This window comes from Triticum aestivum, chromosome 3D (genome assembly GCF_018294505.1).
Source record: "Triticum aestivum cultivar Chinese Spring chromosome 3D, IWGSC CS RefSeq v2.1, whole genome shotgun sequence".
Lineage (NCBI taxonomy): Eukaryota > Viridiplantae > Streptophyta > Magnoliopsida > Poales > Poaceae > Triticum > Triticum aestivum.
The window spans coordinates 342,975,803-343,001,218 of record NC_057802.1 but is presented as its reverse complement, the minus strand read 5'-3'; the positions used below and the strand labels follow the sequence as shown (position 1 = coordinate 343,001,218).

At 47.3% G+C, this 25,416-nt stretch overlaps 1 pseudogene; it reads right to left on the bottom strand.

The window, feature by feature from the left end:
* Window positions 1–18,605, bottom strand: part of LOC123074615 (uncharacterized) — a 59,016-nt pseudogene extending 40,411 nt beyond the window's left edge.
* Between the last annotated feature and the right edge of the window lie 6,811 nt (window positions 18,606–25,416).

The window sequence follows — 25,416 nt, the reverse complement described above, 5'->3', positions numbered from 1 at the left end:
CATGGCATGACATAGATCAAAACACCTGTAGAGCTCATGCCCATAAGATGCACACATCAAATGCAACAAAAATAACAAATCACCAAGTTCTGATAAGTAACAGCAGTTAACAGTATATAGCACTCTTGCACCAGAGATTTGGGCATCAAGATGGACTCAAACGAGCATAGCATAATAGAACAAAATTTAGAGCATCATGAGACGAACATTTCGATATATTACACGCACGAAATGGAGTAGTATGCGAAGAGTTATGATGCAATGAACAGAGCCATATATTGTAAAATACACGGGACTTGGCAAAATTTCGGGGGGGGAGAAAGTCAACCGTGGGCAGTGGATCTGGATCGGGCTCGCCGGACTTCGGTCGCCGGAGCAGGAGGGACGGCGCTCGGAGGAGAGGAGGGAGACGCGGCCGGAGAGGAGCTCGGGCGCGGGCGCCGACGCGGGACAGCGGAGGGGCGGAGCGAGGTGCGGCCGGCGATGGCGTGGCGGCGCGGGCGCGGGACGGCGGAGGAGCGGGCGAGGCCGACGGGCGTGGCGGCGTCGGCGAGGCGGCGGGGTGCCGCGGTGGACTGCTCATCCGTGTGCCCTGAGAACGAGATATGTGCAGCTCCTATCGGGATTTGTCGGCACATTCGGGCGGCTTTGCTCGTTTTGTTTTACCATTGTCCAAATGTCTTGTAAACCGGGATTCCGAGACTGATCGGGTCTTCCTGGGAGAAGGTTTATCCTTCGTTGACCGTGAGAGCTTATAATGGGCTAAGTTGGGACACCCCTGCAGGGTATTATCTTTCGAAAGCCGTGCCCGCGGTTATGAGGCGGATGGGAATTTGTTAATGTCCGGTTGTAGAGAACTTGTCACTTGACCCAAGTAAAATACATCAATCGTGTGTGTAGCCGTGATGGTCTCTTCTCGGCGGAGTCCGGAAAGTGAACACGGTTTGAGTTATGCATGAACGTAAGTAGTTTCAGGATCACTTCTTGATCACTTCTAGCTTCGCGACCGTTGTGTTGCTTCTCTTCTCGCTCTCTTTTGCGTATGTTAGCCACCATATATGCTTAGTGCCTGCTGCAGCTCCACCTCATTACACCATCCTTTCCTATAAGCTTAAATAGTCTTGATCTCGCGGGTGTGAGATTGTTGAGTCCTCGTGACTCACAGATTCTACCAAAACGGTTGCAGGTGCTGACGATGCCAGTGCAGATGACGCAACCGAGCTCAAGTGGGAGTTTAACGAGGAACGTGGTCGTTACTATGTTTCGTTTCCTGATGATCAGTAGTGGAGCCCAGTTGGGACGATCGGGGATCTAGCATTTGGGGTTATCTTATTTTTCATTTGGATTTGACCGTAGTCGGTCTATGTGTGGATTTTGGATGATGTATGAATTATATTTATGTATTGTGTGAAGTGGCGACTGTAAGCCAAATCTCGTTATCCCATTCTTGTTCATTACATGGGATTGTGTGAAGATAACCCTTCTTGCGACAATACCACAATGCGGCTATGCCTCTAAGTCGTGCCTCGACACGTGGGAGATATAGTCGCATCGTGGGCGTTACAATGCGGAGGAAGGCTTCACACACGATGATGAACGACGAGATGTGAAGGATGGAATCCGGAGCCGGACCATGGAAATCGAGCCCGTAGAAGAACATAAGCCCTCTAACAAAGGGATCAAGACTAAAGCCTAGACCTCGGAGGAGGTGGGAAACAAATACGACACTCTCGTTGGATTCGGGAGTAGGGATGACCTGCCCTGGAGTAGGCAGCCTGTGCGAGATTTCAGCGGTCAGATACCTGGCTTCTCTTAGCTTCTTGATGTCCTCCTCTGTGACAGAGGAGGCCATCCACCGGCCTTGAAGGTTGGATCCGGACATGATTGAAGGTCCGAAGCGCTTAGCCGGAGCCTCGGGTGATGGAATTCGAGGTGGGGAAGCGGAGGATTGAGCACGAGAAGAAAAGGACAGGCCTTGGCCCCTTTATAAAGGGGGTGAATATCGAGCGTCCTCCGCATGGCCGTTTGAAACTTGCCTAAATCGAAGAGTCATACAAACATGCACGATTGGGTTACCCACACCCGTATTGATGAGAATCCCGTGATAAGAGGAACATGATCTCTGCTTCGACAAGACGTGCCAATAAAGCCGCCTCGCAACACGTGCAGTGGCAGGCTGGGAAAAACGGTTCGTCATGACCAGACCGCGGCAGAACGTCACGCTATGAAAAGTTGTCAGCAGATTAGATTTGTGGAAATATTATACTCTCTACGGTGGTATGTGGAATTTGTTTTGCAGAGCCGGACACGATCCTTGTGCTCAAAATCTTCTATGGACTATTCGGAGGACGAACCCGCCTTGCAATGCCGAAGACAATCTGCGCGCCGGACTCATCGTCATTGAAGCCTGGTTCAGGGGCTACTGAGGGAGTCCTGGATTAGGGGGTCCTCGGACAGCCGGATTATATACTTCTTCCGGACTGTTGGACTATGAAGATACAAGATTGAAGACTCCGTCCCGTGTCCTGATGGGACTCTCCTTGGCGTGGAAGGCAAGCTTGGCAATTCGGATATGTAGATCTCCTCCCTTGTAACCGACTCTGTGTAACCCTAGCCCCCTCCGGTGTCTATATAAACCAGAGGGTTTAGTCCGTAGGACAACAACAATCATAACCATAGGCTAGCTTCTAGGGTTTAGCCTCTACGATCTCGTGGTAGATAAACTCTTGTAATACTCATATCATCAAGTTCAATCGAGCAGGAAGTAGGGTATTACCTCCATCGAGAGGGCCCGAACCTGGGTAAACATCGTGTCCCCCGTCTCATGTTACCATCCGCCTTAGACGCACAGTAAGGGACCCCCTACCCGAGATCCGTCGGTTTTGACACCGACAGTGAACTACTCCATCCTCGTCATGGAGAGCGCCGGGATGATGAAGATGGCCACCGGTGAGGGTTCCCCCCTCCGGCAGGGTGCCGGAACAGGGTCCCGATTGGTTTTTGGTGGCTATAGAGGCTTGCGGCGGCGGAACTCCCGATCTATTCTGTTGCCCGAAGGTTTTAGGGTATATTGGTATATATATAGGCGAAAGAAGTACGTCAGGGGAGCGACGAGGGGCCCACGAGGGTGGAGGGCACGCCCAGGGGGTGGGCGCGCCCCCTGCCTCGTGCCTTCCTCGTTGATCCCCTGACGTGCACTCCAAGTCTCCCAGATTGCTTTCTTTCCAAAAATAACTTTTCCGAAGGTTTCATTCCGTTTGGACTCCGTTTGATATTCCTTTTCTGCGAAACACTGAAACAAGGGAAAAAACAGAAACTGGCACTAGGCTCTGGGTCAATAGGTTAGTCCCAAAAGTAATATAAAAGTGCATAGTAAAGCCCATAAAACATCCAAGATGGATAATATAATAGCATGAAACAATCAAAAATTATAGATACGTTGGAGACGTATCAACGTGTCGCACCACAATCTGGGTGCACTGGATAGCCCAGCCACGTGAACGGGTTTTCCATCCCATCATCGCGTGGCTCGCGTGCTCGCCCTAGCCGCACCTCGCTTGCAGCTTCCTCATCAGCTAGTAGCATATTTAAACTAGCGCCTCCCAATTAAGCGGAGCCGGAAAAGCCTGGCGTGGCATTGGGAACTGTGCAATATTGCTCTGTACTTAAAGTGCTAGTACTCTACTACGCTGTAGCTTGTGGCGTTTCACGCATGGACTTCACTCCATTATCTACTCTATAAAATAAATTCCTCTTGACGTGATTTTTTTTGAAACGGAGGCAAAAGTGTTGCCTTATCTGAAATACTAACGAAGTTCGTCGAGATCCATTACACCTCCACAAATGGAAGCGAAAAGCCTAGTCTCACTGTATCAAATAACTCAAATGTTCTGCCCCCGCAGTAACCGTCACTGATAAACAGGCTGCTAGTGTGTGCGTGAGAAGAGCGGTTGAGTAGGCCAGCTAAGCGTTTGAATAGAGCACCGAGAGTACCCACTACACAGGTGTACTTTCCATGCATTGATAGTACAGCGATGGTTCTAGAGAACAGTACTACCCTCCACTTCCAACTGTTGCTCCTTGCCCTAAGATTAAGAGTTCAAAACTGGTGCACTATACTGGAAGCACAGTACATCGCACTACTAGTTGAGAAAGTAGTACTAGTACTGCTACCGTTCGAGTACGTAGTAAATAATATCCTCACCCCTTCGCTAAGGAACGATTGAGGAGCTACAGTTGGAAGGGACGAGGCCCTGCGGTTACTACGCTCTTATCTCCTCCTCGCCAGTTCTCCTCTCCCTGAAGAGAAGGAAGTTTGTCGCTGCTCCCATGGATTCGCCAGGCGGTTCTCCTCCTCATCGGTGCTGGGAGACCTTGGACGATGATCCTCTGGGAGAAATCGCACGCTGCTCTGACATCCTCACTGCCGCAAGACTCGGTGCTTCCTGCACCAACTTTTTCAAGACGGTGCTTAAACATGCTTGGGAAAAGGCCATGCCTGTTGGTCTTCCATGCGTCCTCGAGGAGAAGGTTCTTCTATGGGACAATCCTTCAAACTGCTCCCTGGCCATGGTTGCACGTTGACTCTGCTAGAGTTGCCGACATTGAGAGGTAGTCGGATTTTGTCCGATGAGCAGGCCAGTCATGGAGTTTGATCATGTAGTACTTAGTTATTCCATTTCCATCCCGTAATTTCTATGCTGCCCACCGTCTTATATATAGGTCTGGGTCGGTGCCAACGAAGATTGGCTTGCATACCTCTGGCCGGATACCACCATCATTTTGCACAACATCCACAGCAGTGCGGCCGTTCCCGTAGACCCTTTCAAAACCAATGGCATCGGCCTTCCGTACTGGCTGGGCTTGAATACGTATGATGATGCCTACATGAGATTGAAGAAGATAGCAATTGCGGACCCGCCGACAAAGCGACACGGCTATGACGATTACTATCTCATTGCGGTGTTCGACATAAGGATTGCCATCAATGCAAGAGGCAGTAACGGCAGAGGCTGGCGCATGTTGGCCGCGGCAGATTTGTACCCCTACACGTTCGAAGACGCCGTGCGCCATCTAGACCGCATCTTCACAGTGACAAGCCAGGGGACTTGTTTCATCTGGTTGCCATCCTACGATACGGGAGATTACAAACGGATTGCACAAACCATCATTTGCATCCCTAACGGTACTCCATTATTTTGCAGGGACCAGTCGTCCCCCGATCAAAATAAGATCGCCGATCCTGGATGTGCATTTGCATCTGCGATTCGGTCGAACCTGGAACCTTGTAGCTGACTTTGGCATATTGGGGTCAACGATCTTAGCAGTCGTTACCCATGGTACCACTGATGTGCAACATGGTCACACAATCTACCACGATCGGCCCGTCACCATATACCCAGGTATTCCACTTAGTATTATATTTTTAACCCTCTTGCCTTCTCTTTTGTTGTTGTACTACTTACTAGTACTAGTAGGAGTACTTTTTACCTTGGAGGATGCGTATAGCTAGCTAGGCCCTTGAAGACTTGAACCCACTAGCTGCCACCATTTTTGTTTTTCCATGTCTTACTATCTCATCCATGTAGCCAAGAGTGGCTATATATAATAAGCCGGTTATTTTACTTCCTCTATACCGGAGTAGTACTATTTGCTGCACAGTATTACTGACCACCATATTTGAGCACAACATTATTATGCATGGACCTTGACTATGTACGTCACCACGTGTCCAGATCTGAGATGCCGCGTGTACCAGATGAACGGCGCCGAGTTTGACCCCTGTGATGCTATGTGGGTGCCGAGGAACACTCTTGGAGAGTACTCGCTTTTCATTGGGGATAGCTACCCCATTGTGAAGCAGATGCCACCTTCCGTGCACGACACCGAAGGCCTGCCGTTCATGAAGCATGGTTGTGTCTTTAGTGCGCACCGCCGGATGAACGACATGCTGGGACACGCTATCCCTGATTTATGCTGCTTCAGCTTGGATGAGTCTCCATCATGTGGAAGCAGACTAGAAAGTTGCGACAATGATTCCCGTTGCCCACCGCTATGGATCGTGCCATCCATGAAGAACACCTGGGACTGGAACCTGGAGGAGGACATGTAGCCCATCTATAACGTGTAAGTGGGGTATGGTAAATTGTGAACTGTAGCGCTATGAATATATGTAGACTAGTCGTGCACAAATTTATCACATGAATTGGAGATGAACTTGTGTGGCATACTGGCATTTGTCCTTTAGAATTTATTACTAGTAAATGTGTTATGTGTACGTGCAACTTGTGTGGTTGTTGCACGGGATCCAACATGCTCTTTGAGAAGAAAAAAAAGGTGGCACAACTTTGGATATAGGTGACGTGGCGGCATCATACAGTAGCATCGTTCGCTATAGTTGTAATACTCCTACTAGGACGACAACTCCTATAAAACCGTGCGCTTGGCTCTTTGCCTCTTCGGGAGGTTCAACAGTTCATACTCGTGTGAACCTTACACTTGGCTCTTCGCCTCTTCGGAAGGTCCAACAGTGATGATACTACAGTACAATATGCTTCTGGCAACCTGACACCGATTGAACTTTTGCACGTCCACCGCGAGGGCGAGGGCGAGCGAGAGGGAGAGGGAGAGGGTGCTGTAGTCAAAACCCTCTCCTAGTCTTGCGAGCCACCGCGCGCGTGGGCGAGGGAGAGGCGTAGTAAGCAAGCTTCTCCTCGTTCGGCGAGTTGACGGGACACATCAAAGCAGTACTAGTACTAGTCCTTTCCGGTCAATATGGCTTAATTTGAAACGAGAAAAATACACTGGCGGTCAACGTATGTAACAATACACACTTTACGGTCACTATATATAGTTTTGTGCTGATTATACAATCACTAGCTCATCGTAGAGCACCGTATTGCGCCCTACTGACCGGCCACATAGTCGACGTGGCACTTTGTTGACTGGTTAAATTGTCACCTGGTTTCTGGGTCCCACCTGTCAGTTGGCAAAGCAAAGAAATCAGTTAAACAAAACTTTACGTAGGCGTGACAGGAGTCCAACCCTTGCACGTGAACCACCCTGGCTGTGTATGTGAGTGCATGCACGTGTACTCCCTCGGTCTTCCAACAAAGAGTGTACGTCGGCTAAAAAACAAAGAGTGTACATCTACACTTCCAATGCATTTAGCCTTTAATCTAAAATCAATATTGATTGACTAATACACCAACTTGTGCTCTAGCTATAGGCTACATGTCTATCCTTAATTACAGCATGCAACAACCTTGATTTAATCTTCTTCTCTCAATGGTCGCATGCACACATAAGTCTGTTACTTTTGGGCGTTAATTATGCTCTGGTCAATGTGTAAATCTCTAAATGTACAATCTTTCACGGACTAGGGAGTAGGTTGAGCACTTGAGTGTGAGCGTGTGTGTTGCGTCGTGTGCTGTGTGCCGCATGGGTGCGTGAGTGTTGCGTGCGTCCATGTGTACGTGTGAGTGTTGCATGTTGCATGCATGCATGCATAAGGCTTTTACTCCCTCCCATTGACATGTTCATATTTCAAGCTTCCTCTGTTCCCTCCATATGGTGATACTCCCTCTGTTCCCAAATACGGAGTAAAAGCCTCCCTCTGTTCCGAAGTACGGAGTATTTGTCTTTCTAGAGATTTCAACAAGTGACTACATACGGAGCAAAATGAATGAATCTACACTCTAAAATATGTCTACATACATCCGTATGTTGTATTCCATTTCAATGTCTACAAAGACAATATTTAGGAACGGAGGGAGTAGCAAATAAACATTAAGTTCTCTTGTTTTTTCTCTCCTTGGTCACGGTGCACAACCAAAGATGACTTATTCACCTGAATGGAGGGAGTAGATTGTCAAAGTTTGACACAAAATTAATGCATTGGTAAACATAATTTTTTTGAGGAAAACGAGTGCATTAATTGAGTGTTTTTGCAAACTACAAAAATTATTCCACCTCTCATCATCTACCTTGGTTGATGAGATTTTTGAATTGAGCCCTATAAACCGGAAAGGAGGTAGTAGTAGTACTCCTACATTATTGGCGCCGGGTGCCTTGGCCAATGTTTCGTCTTGTTGGATAGGATGATGAGCGTACAAGCATAGGGATACTATAGATAGGAAGTCTTCACGATCCATTATTCCCCATCTCGGTCAGAGAGAACAATTGAACTAGTCTTCACAGTGAAGTGACAATACACGCTGCAGCAGATGGGACACTTAATTAATAAGCTGAACCAGCGTGTTGGTTTTACTAAATCCGTCTTACCCAGTACTGCCATCATGTTTGCGAGTGGAGCACGCTTCCGCAAATACGCCTACGCACCTCTCTCCTCCATTAACTGACATATGGGCCCTCCTGAGGTAGACCCACATGTCATCGGCGTAACTATTTACACTCCAAAGGACGGTATATCCTGGTAGTAGTACTAGTAGAATTGAGATTTAATGCACTTTCTTCCCCGTCTTTCACTCTTCTCCTCCTCTCTTCTTCTTCCTCCTCTCTTCCCCATCGTCGGCCGCACACCATTTCCCCCCGCTCACTGCTCGTTTGCCCACGCCATCTTCCTTGGTAGCTCGCGCGTACCATATCCCCCCGCTCACTGCTCGGCCACACACGCCATCTTCTTCGCTTGCCCGCCCGAATCCACTTCCCCGCTGACTCGCAGGCACCGAAAACCCTAGTCACTAGCGCCCTAAAAAAACCTATGGCAGAACCGACTGACACGCAGAGCCGCGATTCGAATTCCCTCCTCGATGTTCTCTTGGAGCAGATTTGTAATCGTATGGACCTGCTCAGCACCGTCCGTCTAGCCGCATGCTCGGTGTCTTTGTACCGTCTACTCGTCTGCAACCGGCCGGCTCTTTTCAAGACACCCTGCTTGGTGATGCCTGATCCTCGCAGGTGGCCCAGACAACGACTTGACGATCCTACGGAGGTTGTCGTGGTGCCCCTCGACATGCTACCACTACCCGTCCACCCGTCCTTCATGCGCGACCACTACTGGGCGGGCATGAAGGCCAATTGGATCGTCCTCATCCACCAATCTGGTAGTCCGTGGCATCTCGTGGATATCTACACCCAGCGAGAGATCACCCTTCCATCGTTGGAGCCTCGCGGCCCATCGGACACTCCTGCCTACTACGCACGAGACGCTCGAGCTTTTTGCTCGACCTCTGTTTGCTGAAGGTTGTAATCTGCGAAGTGCCCACACCATCAGAAGACTACATGGATTACAAGCTCATTGCCGTGTTCAACATGGGATTAGTCTATCTGGAATCCGGTCGCCATACATGGTTATGGCTCATCGTCAATCCTCTTCATCCAACATTTATGTCTGATGCTATAGTGCACGATGGCATCATTTACGCGGTCGACGCACAGATTGGCTGCCTATACTGGTGGAATCTATCGTCGTGTAATTGTTCTATCCCATCTCATCTTTACCTTATGAATACAACTGCATGTTCATTGTTACAAATTTAGAATATATAGTATGTCTATAACCACATCATTGCTATATGTTCCTCTCATTTCCTAGATTTTTATGACCACACATGCTATTGTTAGAGTTGATATGAGAACAATTGGCATCTAATGATTGTTAGAATAGATATTATGAGTATAACCTCATGATTGCTATATGTTACTCTCATTTCCAGGATTTTTATAACAACGCATGTTATTGCTTAGAGTTGATATGATAATTGTAGTAAGTGCTATGGTAGAATATGAGTAGGCCCTGTCATATCTGTTTTCCTCTCATTGTTACATGATGTTTGAACCATGATATGTTGCTAGAATATGAAAGCCATTGGCTTATTTTTTTAACTTGGGGTATGATTATGACCACGGCATTGCAATTTTCTGTCTATGATCACTGGTGCGCATCGGTCCTAAACAAACGGTTTTTAACCCCTTTCCGCGGTGGCATCTGGAACCGTTGCCAAGTGAGTGTGGGCGATAGGGGTCCTTCCCACACGGCCCAGAAACCGTCGGGGATATGCCCTCCTGGCACACACGTTCGGCAAAATGAGGTCGTGTGCGACCGGCGAGCGCTCAAATACGGAAATACGTATAGTAGAGCTAAAAATACAATTATACGGCGAAATTGTTTCCGGTCGCAAGTACATCCCACACAGTCAGTCCCCGCTAAATGTTTCCGTTCGTATGTACATCCCACACAGTCGCTCCAAGGAAAATGTTTCCATTCACAGATACATCACACACAATTTTCCTGTTAAATCGTTTGTGATAGCATTGCCATTGCACACGATATTAATAATTTTATCGTTTGCGTTATTGAATGCATCACACACGGTGCGTAGAAAGAAACTGTGTGGCAAAGGTTGTCCATCCTACACACTTTTTATGTGATAAACGTTTGGGCAAGGTGGCCTAACGCAAACAGTTTTCAAGACAAAGTCGTGTGTGCAGTGGAGATTGATCGCACACGTAGTGAATCCTAGAAACGTTTCTGATCTCCACATATATCACAAACCTTTCGCTTTCGCAAACAGTGTGCAGTGTAATCCCTATTTAATCAATTAATCCCTAATTTAAAAATCACATGTTATGAATTTGAAAGTAGGCAATCACTTATTTCATATCCAACCATGTTTATTACAAATATAGGTTCAACCACGAATCAATAATTCAATGCACAGGTACATATACTGAAGAACTACAGAAGCACCAAGTAAAGAATGATGAACCATAGTTGTACTAAACACTGTAAAGAGAGAGGCGAAAGACATTCTGGTTGCTGGAGAAGGTGAAGCGGAATGCCCATATTGTGCCCTCCTCCATGCGTAAGGCGCGCACAACTCTACCTTCTGATGGTTGTCCGTCCATCCTTCACTGTCTTCATTAGGACTTCTCGGTGCTCATTGTAGTCTGGATGAAATACTTTAACCTTCATTCCGTGTCCACCAATCATGTACTTTGTGAGGTAATCTTGAGTGAACTGCTTCAGGAACCACTAGGAACGAAAAAGATTCAGACATTGTTGTCTAACAACTCATTATGGGCAGTAAAAAGAGAAGGTTGCAGAGTTTGTAGTTACCATCCTACAGCTCACTATTGTGTTGGATAGAGCATAAACAAATAATTTGCTTCCACCATTCGTATCTTTTTGCTAATAATCCTTATCAGTTTCCTCACTTGATGCTTGTTCATCAATATCTCATTGCCCCATACGCAAAAAGGGTCGATGCGTGGATCCTTGCCAAGGGCATATGTACCTACAAGCAACAAGTCAATATTAGAAGCTAACTAGTGTCCAGGCCTGGATCTATATGCACTACATTATGGAACGACGGGGGGAGTACAAGCCGAGGGATGAAGCTAACCTCGGCGGAAAATGGTGGCCACTCCCGTTGTTGTCCTGCATAAGTAGTGGAAAGGCATGATAAGTACAGCAATCTTAACATCAAACAAATATAGCAAAGGTAAACAACATCATCTCCAAATGATAGCTTGAATGTGTTGGTTTCAGCATGCTGTTAAAGCAGATATAAAATGGAAGGCAATGTTACCGACAGCAGGCTTAACAGCCATCAAATATTGCAATTCAAACTGGTATTGTTGAAAATGAATAGAACGTAGGTAATGCTTAAACATCACACTGGATAAATGTGTAAAACTGAAATAAAGGGCATGTGTTAACTACACCAGGAATAACTGGAACCAAATATAGCCGTTCAAACTGGTATTGATGTAGTCGAGCGGCACAGTTCCGACTTGCACATAATGAACCACACATTGTGAATGACTGAAATAAACAAGGCATAAATGACCAGTATAACAACCAAATATAGCCATTGAAAACTGGACAGAGTCTCACTGCAACCAACCTAACAAGCAAATACAGATAAACAGGGCATATGCTTGAAAACTGGACAAATGCTCACTGCAACCAACCTAACAAGCAGATAAAGATAAACAAGGCATCTGCTTGATAACTGGAGAAATGCTAAAAAAGCAACCTAACAACCAAATACAGATAAACAAGGCATCTGCTTGATAACTGGACAAATGCTAAAAAAAGCAACCTAACAACCAAATACAGATAAACAAGGCATCTGCTTGATAACTGGACAAATACTCACTGCAACCAAACTAAGAACCAAATACAGATAAACAAGGCATCTGCTCGATAACTGAAAAAATGCTCACTCCAACCAACCTAACAACCAAATACAGATAAACAAGGCATCTACTCACTATAAACAACCAAATATAGCCATTCGTGAAACTAAAGTGAAAAATTCATACTTAAACATCACATAGACCTATTGAACAATACATTTTTGCATAACCGAAATAATTAAACACGGCACAGTTAAAGCACCGCACGGCAAATGCTACTACAACAAAGGGTATGGGTTGGCAAGCTAGAAAAGGTAATATTTGCTGATAGAATGTTGCTCACATTTCATGGACGGGGTCCTTCCAGTTGGAAGAGCACAAACCCATGGTGCGCTCTCTGATGTCACAGATGGGTTGTTTCACCTTAGAAGAACCTTCGTGTGTGCTGTCCTCGTGGTCGTGGTCGTGGTCGATGAGATCTGACTTGGCAATTGAGGATCCCAAGCTGCTGCCAAAGAACGTGTCCTTCTGAAGTGACAAAATGGGCTCGATGGCGTATAAAGCTCGCAAATCCTTGACCGCTTGGCAGAGGAGATCAGCGGCAGGGCCGTCGAAGAGATCGACGGCGGTTGAACCAGAGGGGTTGGGGATGGACCACTTAACCTATGACATGGCCCGCGTGAAGCCGTCGGTGTGGACGAGCTTGATGTCGTAGCCAGCTTTCCCGAGATACAGTAATACACTAGCCCGCTGACATGAAGCCTTCGGCATGGCAACATAGTCAACGTCTTCGCCGGCTTCCGCGGCGATGTGTTGCTCCGAGATCGACAGGTCGGGGAGAACAGCGGCCACCTCGCCAACGTTCGCCGGAGAGGCCATGATAAACCTCTTCTTGGCCGAACGCTCGTCAGGCTCCCCGAGATACGTGGTCGAGCTTAGGCTGCGACATTCTGGAGCAGGGGATGTGGATCTGGCGGGGAGGGTCACCGCAGGCCTCATCTAAAAACTCAGGGGAGTGGGCGACGGTATGGGAATCGATGGATAACCTGAACTTTATTATCTAAGCTAGCAGGAACGGGCAGACCGGCAGGGTTGGCGGTGGCGCCGGCGGCGGTCGCGAGCTAGGGTTCGAAGAGGGGCGGGTGGGGGACTGTGGAGGGGGTGGTGTTTGAGGATACGCCGTGGCTACTAAATTTTTTAGTAATGGTGGGTGGAGATGGTGGTGGACGAGGGAGGGTGACGGTTCAAATGCCTCGGCTGCTAAAATTTTACTATAAGGTCGGTACTGGAGGAGTCTGGGCGACGGTTGAAGTACGACGGCTACTAAAATTTGGGTAAAGGAATTGATGTGGGGCGGGAGTGCCCAAGATCGCGCACGGTCCAATAACAATATGCGTGTATGATAATAAGGAAAAGTGGCGCGGATCCGCCGATTTTTGCAACACTCAAGGCGGGTAGTTTGTTTTTATATTTCTAGCTAGCTGGTCTATCGCACACGGCTCGTCCTAATTTCCAAAAAAACTTACCCGCCTTTAGCTTCCACAGGTGGTGGTTTTACAACACACTTGCATCGCACACGGTTAAGCCAGTACATCCACCCTTTGCTCGCGCTTGAGCGGTTGTGGTCATTTCAGCGCACTTGCATCGCACACGGTTGAGCCAGTACCTCCACCCTTTGCTCGCGCTTGCACGGTCGTGGTGATTTCAGCGCACTTGCATCACACACAGTTGAGACAATACATCCACCTTAATTTGCTCGTGCTTCTGCGGTCGTGGTGATTCACATCGCACTTGTATCGCACATGGTTTAGATATTATACCCCGTGTCCGTTGAGGATCATCAGAGTCTTTGCAGCAAAAAAAATAACGTTAGAGAGGGTCAAAAGACAGCCACACCAGCATGTGGCCCAAATATATATGAGTGAAAAGGGTGGTATGTGATGTTCAAAATTCCAATGCACAACTTTCACCCCACGGGCCCACGGTTGGGCGCGTCATTGAAGATCGATGAGAGGGGCCAGAAGTCAAGAACCACCTGGAAGTGGCCAAATATATGTACGAACATTGGGGATGTTTAAAACTTTAAATACACAATGCATAACTTTGGTGGCACCTGCCTCGCAAACCCGAAAGCACCCTAACAACCACCTAGCTAGGATATATATAATGACATAATGTCGTACCTAGCTAGGATGCTTGGCCCACCACCTCCCACTTCGTGTCAGCGGGGCGGATGCACGTAATGATCGATACTTTGGTCATACATGCATGTCGCCATGACCTACCATAAGACGGACCAATGAATCTTTGGTTTGGTCAAATGACAGTTGTTGTTATCGATAAACAACTTGGGCCAATAGATTGAACCATCATAAACATTGCATGAGAGGGACCACAAAACCAGCGCCTCTTGCATGCGGCCCGAAATGATGTACGTTGGGAAGGGGTGATGTGTGTTTTCAATATAGAATAATGTACAATTTAGATGTGGTGCCTACCTCTCGATACAGACAACAACCATGAAGGCAAGGTAGTTAAGGACGAGATACGTACGTAGGGTTTGACGTAGGTCGAACCCAGCAATCCGAGCATCTGGGAGGGAAACCTGACAACGCATGAGCTCGAGCTTTGGTTGACTAACATTTGATGGTGACCGGCCCTAACATGAACTAGGAGGAATCCATTCATGGCCAACACATATCCCTCATTATCGGTCAAAGGGATGATATATATATATACACTCGGGGAGCCCACAGATATCCGTGTCGTCACAAAAAACCGCACAAGGGAGACGTGGTCGATCAGAAGACCCGTATACACTGCATGCGGCCCGAAAATATGTATGGGTAGGATGGTGTATGATGGGTTTAAATCACAAATGCACAACTTCGATGGGCCACGCCTAGTACATTACAAACCGAACATCGTACCCGACTCCAAGCCTGGTTCAATACCTATGATGTCAGTTTCCCAACTTCGAGGCGGCAGCGGGGGGGGGGGGGGTCGTCCCACGCATGCGCTCAAACTTTATTTTGTCTAGCATGGGACACATCTATATATATCTATACATCTATACACATATATAGTGTGCGAATAACTATGAAAGTTGCTCGTTGGATGAAGTCAATCCGACGGTATAGAGATGGCAAATCCGAGCACTACTGGCCGTTGGATATCATCTACATTCCACCAGATTCTGCCACATGTACAATCTAGAAGACTCCATGGTTGAACTTAAGCATAATGCACAAACCTCAAAACACAAGCACTTCTCCTTTGTTCTCTAGAATCTTCCATATCTTAATTGCCCAAACCTTTTTTTCTAAATGAATTGTTACTTTTTGTTTTTACCTTTACAATGCACAATTCCATGAATCTTAAAATAGTTTTTTTACAAAACTAATTGATTTTGGATGAGATGAACTATAAGAATTAAACGAACATCTACATCATGCATATCTGGGAGAAGAGGCGGGAAACCGATGAGAGGAGTGGCGAGAAACGGTAGCCTGTTTTGAATGAAAACCTAGTAGAGAAGGAAGCGTGAGCTACACGACGCATGCGCACAGTGCTTACCCATGTACTGCATGTGCTGTCGAAAGGGCTCAGGGTTGCCGTTCGATCTGGGAGCATCCAACGGTGCACACGTACGATCCGTGGGGTTTGGGTTCTGGCCAGTCAGAACGCAGGACTCAGATCGCGCGCGCAGCGGGGGGGGGGGGGATATCATACGGAAACCAACATTCGGTGGAAACCGGTGAAAACCACGAGAAAAAGATGTTTTGAAGTTTAAAAAAATCAAAAAATGCGGGATGTTAAGAGGATGATGTTTTATTGGCACACAAAATTTCAAGTTGAAACACATTAAGAGATGTGAGCTATGAAAAAGACAAAATCAGTGTTGAATAGTGCCGAATAGTAATGTCACTATTTAGGGCGGAATTTGTCTTTTTCATAGCTCACATCTCGTAATGTTTTTCAACTTGAAATTTTGTGTCGCAATAAAACATCACCTTCTTAACATCCCACATTTTTTTCAGATTTTTATGAAACTTTAAAATATGGTTTCCACGAAGTTTTCATTGAATATCGGCTTTCGTGAGTGAACCGTGTGCTATTTGAAAACATTTCGTGAGAAGAATCTCGGTTTTTAAATCCCCGTAAATCCAAAACTAAGCTGAAAATCGTGAAACCTGCCATGGTGTCACGACATCGCACTTATATGTCGAGGAATTTTTTTCGTCCATTGTGGCGCAAGTTTTATTACAAGCCTCTTACAAACCGGAGCTTCTCTCAAAGAAGCCTCGTGGTTCCGATAGGGAAACGTGTCCCCCTTGTGGGCGAAACGTAATCACTGCCTCTTTTCACCTTGTATTTTCTTCTACGGGCAACATGGAACGACAGGATATCCGTGCTGAAATTTAAACTTATTCAGGGTTCGTTTGGCCTTTTTATACACTAATTGAGTTTCCTAGGCATTTAATGTCCATAATTCAAATCTGAACTACAAATACATGCTCCAGTTCACCAAAATGGCTAGAAAAATTATACATGTGTCCTTGGGTGCATGTTTAGGTCCCATGCCAGGAATGGGAACGAATTACAACCGTACTGGTGTCATGGCTCGTACTCAAACATTTCGAATCTCGGTTTTTAAGTCCCCATAAATCCTAAACTCACCAGAAAGTCATCAAAGGTGGCATGGTGTCACGTCATGGCACATATATGTCGTGGTAAAAACATTGTCCAATTTGGGCCAAGCTTTATTACAAACCTCTTACAAAAACTGGAGCTTCTCTCAAAGAAGCCTCGTGGTTCTGATAGGGAAACGTGTTCCCCTTGTGGGCGAAACGTAATCACTGCCTCTTTTCGCCTTGTATTTTCTTCCACGGGCAACATGGAACCACAGGATATCCGTGCTGAAATTTAAACTTATTCAGGGTTCGTTTGGCCTTTTTATACACTAATTGAGTTTCCTAGGCATTTAATGTCCATAATTCAAATCTGAACTACAAATACATGCTCCAGTTCACCAAAATGGCTAGAAAAATTATACATGTGTCCTTGGGTGCATGTTTAGGTCTCATGCCAGGAATGGGAACGAATTACAACCGTACCGGTGTCCTGGCTCTTCCTCAAACATTTCGAATCTCGGTTTTTAAGTCCCCATAAATCCTAAACTCACCAGAAAGTCATCAAAGGTGGCAAGGTGTCATGTCATGGCACATATATGTCGTGGTAAAAACATTGCCAATTTGGGCCAAGCTTTATTACAAACCTCTTACAAACCGGAGCCTGTCGCAAGAACCCTCGTGGTTTCGATAGGGAAACGTGTCCCCTTGTGGGCCAAACGATAATCACTCCCTCTTCTAGCCTCGTATTTTCTTCTACACGCGACACGGAACAACTGGAGATTCGCGCTGAACTTTGAAATTATTCAGGGTTCGTTTGACCTTTTTTATTCATTAATTGAGTTTTCTAGGCATTTAATGTCCATCATTCAAATCCGAACTACAAATACATGCTCCAGTGCACCAAAATGGCTAGAAAAAACGTACATGTTTCCTTGGGGTGCATGTTTAGGTCCCATGGAACGAATGGGAACGAATTCAACCGTCTCGCCGTCCTGGCCTGGCCACAAACATTGCGAATCTCGGTTTTTAAATGTCTGTAAATCCAAAACTCACCAGGAAATCATGAAACTTGGCATGGTGTCACTACATGGTATATATAATTGTCCAATTTGGGCGAAGCTATATTACAAGCCTTTTACAAACCGGAGCCTGTCGCAACCCTCGTGGTTCCGGTAGGGAAACATGCCCCTCTTGTGGGCGAAACGATAATCGATGCCTCTTCTCGCCTTGAACTTTGTTTTCTACAGGCAACATAGAATAACAGGAGTGTCGGGCTGAAATTTGAAACTGTTCAGGGTTCGTTTGGCCATTGTATATATATTACTAATTACTAAGTTTTCTATGCATTTAATGTAGTCCATAATTCAAATTTGAACTACAACCACATGCTCCAGTGAAGCAAAATGGGTGGGAAATCGTACATGTGTCATTGGGTGCATGTTTAGGTCTCGTTTAAGGAATGAGAATGAATTACAAACTTGTCGTCGTCCTGAAACAATGAGAATCTCGGTTTTTAAATCCCAGTAAATAAAAAAGTCACCCAAAAAACATGAAACTTGGCATGGTTTCATGACATGGCACATATATGCCGTGGTAAAAAAATCGTCCAGTTTGAGAAGAGGCGCACACATTAGTAGCCAACGAAGTCCTTTTTGAAACAAAAAGCTGACACGTTAATATCGCAAACGGTTGTATTATATTTACCGTGTCGAAATTTAACCATACTCGGTGGCGTGCGTGCAGCTGTTTGATTAGACGGGACGAGCGCGAGAAGTCCGCCGTGCAGGTTCGACGGGACGCGTGCGAGCAGTCCGCCGCGCAGGCTCGACGGGACGCGTGCATCCTGTCCACCTCGCAGGCTCGACGGGACACGTGCGAGCAGCAAGGCCGCCCATGCTCACCGGGAAGCGAGCTCTTTGACCTCCATGCACCAGCCGCCGCCCGCCTCGCTCACAACTTCTCCATTAATGGGTTAATTAAAGCACCTGGACGGAGGGTGTTTGCTTGTGATCCCATGGCAGCATTTGCTTTGTTCGTGTTTTCAACTAGTATTCCGCCCTAATTTAAATTGCCACATAGGGCAACGGATAATACGACCACAAATAAAATGGCAACGGATAATACGACGACAAATTTACAATGGCGCACATAATAATTGTCTTACATATTCCGGATAATTTAAAATGCCACATGCGGCAAAGCCCGGAAGACACGGGGGCAAGAGAAGAAGGAAATTGCAGACAACGATCTGGGTCGCTACTGTCTCTACTCGTCGATGGATCGCCGGGCGGCGAAATCCTCCAGCTCCTTCTTCAATTCCTCACGACTTTGCTTGAAAGCAGCCACGGATTCCTCCACCTCCTGCTCGCGCTAGATCCGGAGCTTCCTCAAGCCACCCATCAGTTCCTCGACGACCGCTTTCAGCGTCATCTCCGAGGCACTGCTCTGCTCATGCAGCATCTTCCAGCCGGCGGCCTCCTCCTCCTTCTCGGCGACCAACTTGAGGAGCTTCGCATTGTCATCCATGAGTTGCTCGACGAGGCCGGTCGCCTTGTCAACCGAGGCATCGCTGATCTTGAGCAGCTTCATCAAGCCGTCGACCAGCTCCTGCTGCGTAGTGATGCCAGCGAGAATGTCATCGTCGCCGGCGAAGGACTTCAGGAACGCCGGATCGTCGTGATGCCGACGCCGCGAATGCGCTTGTGAGAGCCCTCGCGTGCCCGTGAGAGCTCGTTCGAGGGCTCCGCGGCGCGCCGGGACATCTCTGCTGTGGCTGCGGCTTCGCGGCGGGACCTCTCTAGTGCTTCCGCGGCCTTGGTCTTTGCTGCCTGGTTATATGTCCACCCTAAACTCCTCCTACCGGTCATGGCGGAACGACTTGACAGAGAAAACCAGTTTTGTGGGTGATGAGGAGAGGAATTGTGAAGTAATTTTCGAGTGGGTAGTTTTTATAGCCCGGTGCTAAGTGTGAACACATATTAGTTTGATAGGTGTGAACAGATTTGCAATTACTTATTGCGTTGTAATCAGCAATGTGACGAGAAACAAGGTCAAAATTTATTGATGGCAGAAGGTTGACCACGTGGTTGCTCGCCGTTGAGGCGGCCGCGGCGCGCTCCGCTCTGGCGTCCCTGCGCGCGCTCTGCTCGCCGTTGAGGCAAAGTTACAATGGCAACTGTTAATAATTCTTAATAATTGTCTTACATATTCAGGATAATTTAAAATGCCAAATGCGGCAAGGCCCAGAACACTCACGACCTACATATGCATACAATTATAATAAAATATAAGCTAAAAGGCTGAGCTGGCGGCCTTCCGACGATGGTCTTCTCGGACTCCATGATCAGCATAGCACCCTTGCGGCCGTTCACTCCGAGTGTCCCGACCCGCCTCCGCCTACGGAGCTGCTGGCGCTGGGAGGCTCTTGGGGCTGCTGGGCCTCTTCCAGAAGAGCTTGACAGCGTGCAATCGCGCGCATGACAACTCCGCGGAACCGCTCCATTTCCATGTCTCTGGCCTGGTAGCAAATTCCGTCGATCACCTTCATCCTCAAGATATCACGTTGGCGATGTTCTACTTCGTCGGGGACGTCAACTCCGCCAAGGATGCGCTCGAGCCTGGCCACCACATCATCGGGATCGAGGTTGACACGGCCGCCGCGGGCAATGATGAAGCCGTAGGCTGCCTTTATCTTGACTGAATCGCGGAGGTCCTTTTCCCATTCCTTGCGGGGCATCAGGCTCTCGATGAGCACTGCTGACAGTGGGTCGTCGATCATGCCGCCGAGTAGCTCTGGATCTTTTGCATGGTGGATGGCAAACTGCTCATCACACCACCTCTGCAATATGTCGATTGTGCTCCCAAGGATTGTGACGCCGATATCGCTGCCGATGGGCCATGGTGCCTGCACCGGCCGATGAAGCTCTTGCTCCCCGACCTGCTCCGGCTCGTTCTGCTCGCCAAAAATGTAACACAGGTAGGCGTCGACGTCGAAGCTTTGGTCGTTGTCTGGCATGCTTGGAATAACTAATGGTAGATGGGTGAGGACTAGATCTTCGCAGAGTGTCGCGAAGGTGTGTTGCCGCCTGGGTTATATGCAGCAAGCCGTTAGCTGGTGGCGGGAAACCGGTGAGGGAATAGGCGTGGATTTTACAATTCATCCATGTGGAGCACGGGAAGCATTCGCTGGAGCGCGGGAAGACTAAGTGGAGCACACACACAACTCGAATACCGTATCCGGTGCCACGTGTTATTTATCACACAAGTGTTAACATAAGGAAACGATTGTGTAACTTACTAATCATCGCACACGAGTACTCGCAGACGCATCGTGTGCGATATTCCTAGCCACCGCAAGCAACTAGTTTGCATTTGTCAAAGTTTTTCGAACACACAGAATCACACACGAACTAACTGTATTAACCGTCTGTGTTGTAATTTCTCATCGCAAACAGTTCATTCGAGTCGGTTGTTTGCCACGTATCACACACATCTTGTTAAGTTGAACCGTTTCTGTTGCGTTTGCTAATCGAAAACAGTTCGTCCGAGTGAACCGTATGCCCTATATCACACTCACCTTGATCTGGCTAACCGTTTATGTTTCACTCCCTAATAGCAAACGGTTCATCGGAGCGAACTGTATGCTGTATATCGCACACACATTGATATGGCTGCCCGTTTCTGTTGTTCTGCCTCATCGCAAATAGTTCGAACGGGTTAACCGTATGCCCTTCATCTGTTGGAGATATGCCCTAGAGGCAATCATGTATAATGATATTTCCTATGTGTTTATGAATAAAGATAGTCCTTGGACATTATCAATGATGTGTATCAGCAAGTACGTGACTTGTTTGTGGGACTATGCATCGTATGATGACTCTCTTAAAAGGTCCCTAGTCGAAAGGGCTGTGTGAACATGCAACCAACTAGACTAGCATATGACACAGTCGATGGCTTGGTCTCACTAGCCATGGAGCATTGGATGCTAACCGGATAATATGGACTTGGAAGGATCTGGTCGGATTCGACGTAGTCGGATCCGAGTCGAGATAAGGTCCGAGTCGGACAGACCCAACTATGAGACGCAGCGATATGTCATCTGCGAGTCTCTAGTACAACATATGTTCTATGTCCTAAGACCTGAGCTGACGCACGTACCCGGGATGGTGACAGACTTGCTTTGGGCCGACCAAACGCTACACCTTGACTGGGTAGTTACAAAGGTAGGTTTGGGGTTTGTCCAGACCCATGCTGCGAGATGTGGTCGAGCAAGATGGGATTTGCCCCTCCGATCAGGAGAGATATAATCTGGGCCCCTCGTGTGATCCGACCGGGATAAGCATGGCCATGCAACAAGGATTATGAGATAATCTGGTTTGTGGTCGGCATCACTGGAACGAGAAAGAGGTCGGGCTAGCACAAGGATGACAGACTCGCCTTGAGCCCGACAACATATATCGTGTGGCAAAAGGAATGGAAGTGTGATGTACAGGTTCGCCTAACCAGCTTCATAGTCTGCTTGGTGTTCGACATGCTTTGCTAGAGGCCGCTGCCAACCGTGCAGTTCGGAGGTGATCCAAATTGTGACCAAGCCGGCTTGAACCTAAGGGGTCGCGCGCTTAAGGGAAGGAACCTATGAGGTCGGATCCAGGGAAACTGGTCGGATATGATCCGAGCTATATTCGGATTGTGGCCGAGTAGACTTATGGGCTTTAGGGTCCGTGCGAGGCCCAAGTGATTGAGTCCGCGATGGACGCCTATATAAAGTGGGGTGCAGCACAATCATGCGGTTGATCGCTTCGGCGTTGTGACTAGGGTTTGCATGTGTTGCGAATAGACACCTCCACTCACCGTCGACTGTGTGATCGAACCTAGCAGTCCGCCGCACGGTGTTCCTCCCGCACGTGCGGATACCGTTAGAGGCGATGCACTTGCGCCGCTCCGGCAAACCTGTACGTGGGAACCGACGACCGGCTATTCGAGGGAGATAGGACGAGGAGGAGACGATCCACGCAGACGCGCTGCCCCAACTCTTCTTCTGCTGCACGGCACTGTGCGTCTAGTGGTAACGAACTGTGATCCATCTCACGTAGCATGTTCTTGGTTGTTCTGCGCGTAGGAATTTTAATTTGCAGTCGACGCACCCTACCGTAGAACCCAACAGTGGTATCAGAGCCTCTACTATAGGATTTGGATTCAGATCATATGCATATTAGATATGTGGAGGCGGCAGATGAGATCTGTTGTCGTTGATGAGATCGGTTGTGTGCATGGTTGATGAGATAAACTGCACATGGGGATCGATGTGGCTATGTTTTCTGATGATCGGAGTCGATGAGGTCGTGACACAACCTACCCCTACCGGTCGGTATCCGCCATCGGGACCGCCATGTGCGTAGCGCCTTGTATTTCGTACACGATCACACAAACCGGTAGAATGCGATTCTATTCATAACTTTATTTTGCAGGGTTTGATGTGAATAGTATGGCTCATGTGTATGTGATGCATGTGTGTAAATTATACATGGCCTGCATGTCATGTTTGTCAGCCGGCAGGAGCCAAAGTGTTGTCATTATATTTATAACGACCTGTGTGTCGACTTGTGACTCTATGTAAAATTCATTACTAGTTGTAGTAGTTGGATAATAGAGATCAGGTTGGTGGCTTGGCGTCCCGGCGTGACAAGCAAGATGGAGTTCCTAGATGGTCATCGGAGTTGGAGCCGACCTGGAAGAACATCCATGAAGGAGCCATACTATTTCACAATATATGTTTATTTGTGATTGTTATGCTTCTTGTTTTCTATGCATGTTAGAATGGTAGAAAGATCCCTTGTTAATGTCAAGCAATTTGCCATTCCCGATGTTGCACCTTCGCACGTCAAGTACGGCTAGTAGTGGGCTCATAAAATTGGGGTGCTGCTAAGTGTCCTTGAACTGAAGGGTTCGTGTCAGACACGAACATGCACTGCATTAGGTTAACTTGACATGGCTATCAAAACGGTTTTGGGCCTTGTGGTAAAGAAGGCCAGGAGCCGGGGTATAAGATACCTACCCGATCGACAGGAGTCGTATAGAGATACGATTAGCAAGGAGTTTCTTACCGGATAGGCATGTTGTCTAGAAGTGATACTAAAGCTCACTAGTTACATGTGCTAGTCGGATCCTGGATCACTTAGAGTTTGTGGAGGGATGCTGACTTCAGTGGGAGTATTTCTGTTTAAGGCTAGAATTACTCTACATAAACACATTGCTTAGTGATTGCATATTTTTCTGTTGTAGATCAATGGCACCACCTGCTCAACCCAACTTTGCATTGAAATCAATTCTGGAAAAGGATAAACTGAATGGAACAAACTTTACCACCTGGTATAGAAATATGAGAATTGTTCTCAAGCATGGTAAAAAGGACATGTTCTAGAGGATCCACTTCCAGAGGAACCTGCCGATAATGCTAATACCACAACTAAGAATGCCTACGAGAAACTCGTTGATGAATCAATGGAGATCAGCTGTCTGATGCTAGCTTGTATGGAGCCCGATTTGCAACAACATTTCGAAAATGTTGAGGCTTACGATATGATCGAGAGTCTCAAGAGCATGTTTCAGACACAGGCTAGGACCAAAAGGTTCAACGTCTGGCGATCCTTGATGGATTGCAAACTGAAGGAAGGTGATCCACTGAGCCCACATGTGATCAAGATGATCGGATATGTGCAAGCTTTGGATAGGTTGGGCTTCCCGCTCTTGGATGAGCAGGCTACTGATGTCGTTCTGGGTTCTCTTCCGCCTAGCCATGGGACGTTCATCTCGAACTATCATATGCATGGCATGGATAAGAAGCTCACTGAATTGCATGGGATGCTCAAAGTGGCAGAGCAGGATATTAAGAAAGGCATGCATCAAGTGTTGATGGTGCAGAAATTGGCTAAGTTCAAGAAGAGTTGGTCCAAGAAAAAGGCTAAGGTAAAGGGCACGGAGACGGTAACCTCCGCCGCTGCGCCGAAGTCTGGACCGGACTCGAAGACCATTTACTGTCATTGCAAGGAGACCGGTCACTGGAAGAGGAACTGTAGCAAGTGGCTTGCAGAGCATGGCAAGAAGGCCGGAAATGCTTCTTCAGGCAAAGGTACACTTGTTTCATATGTTATAGACATTTACCTTGCTGACATACCTAGTAGCTCTTGGGTATTTGATACCGGATCGGTTGTTCATATTTGCAACTCGATCCAGGGGCTGGTAAGAACAAGGCGCGTGGCACAAGGGGAGATTGACATGAGGGTCGGCAACAAGGCAAGAGTTGCTGCATTGGAGGTCGGCACGATGCAGTTCCAACTTCCTTCTGGATTTATTTTGGAATTGAATAATTTCATTACATTCCTGCACTTAGTCGGAACATTATTTCTGCCTCATGCTTGATGAGTCAGGGTTATGAATTCAATTTAAAGGACAATGGTTGTCCGTTTTATTTGAATGGTATGTTCCACGGCTATGCACCCATTGTTGATGGGCTATTTATATTGAATCTAGAACAGGAACCGGTCTATAACGTGAATGTCAAGAGGCATAAGCCTAATCAGATAAATCCGACGTACTTCTGGAATTGTCGGCTTGGACACATTAGTCTGAAATGGATGAAGACGCTCCATGATGATGGGCTCCTAACTTCGTCCGACTT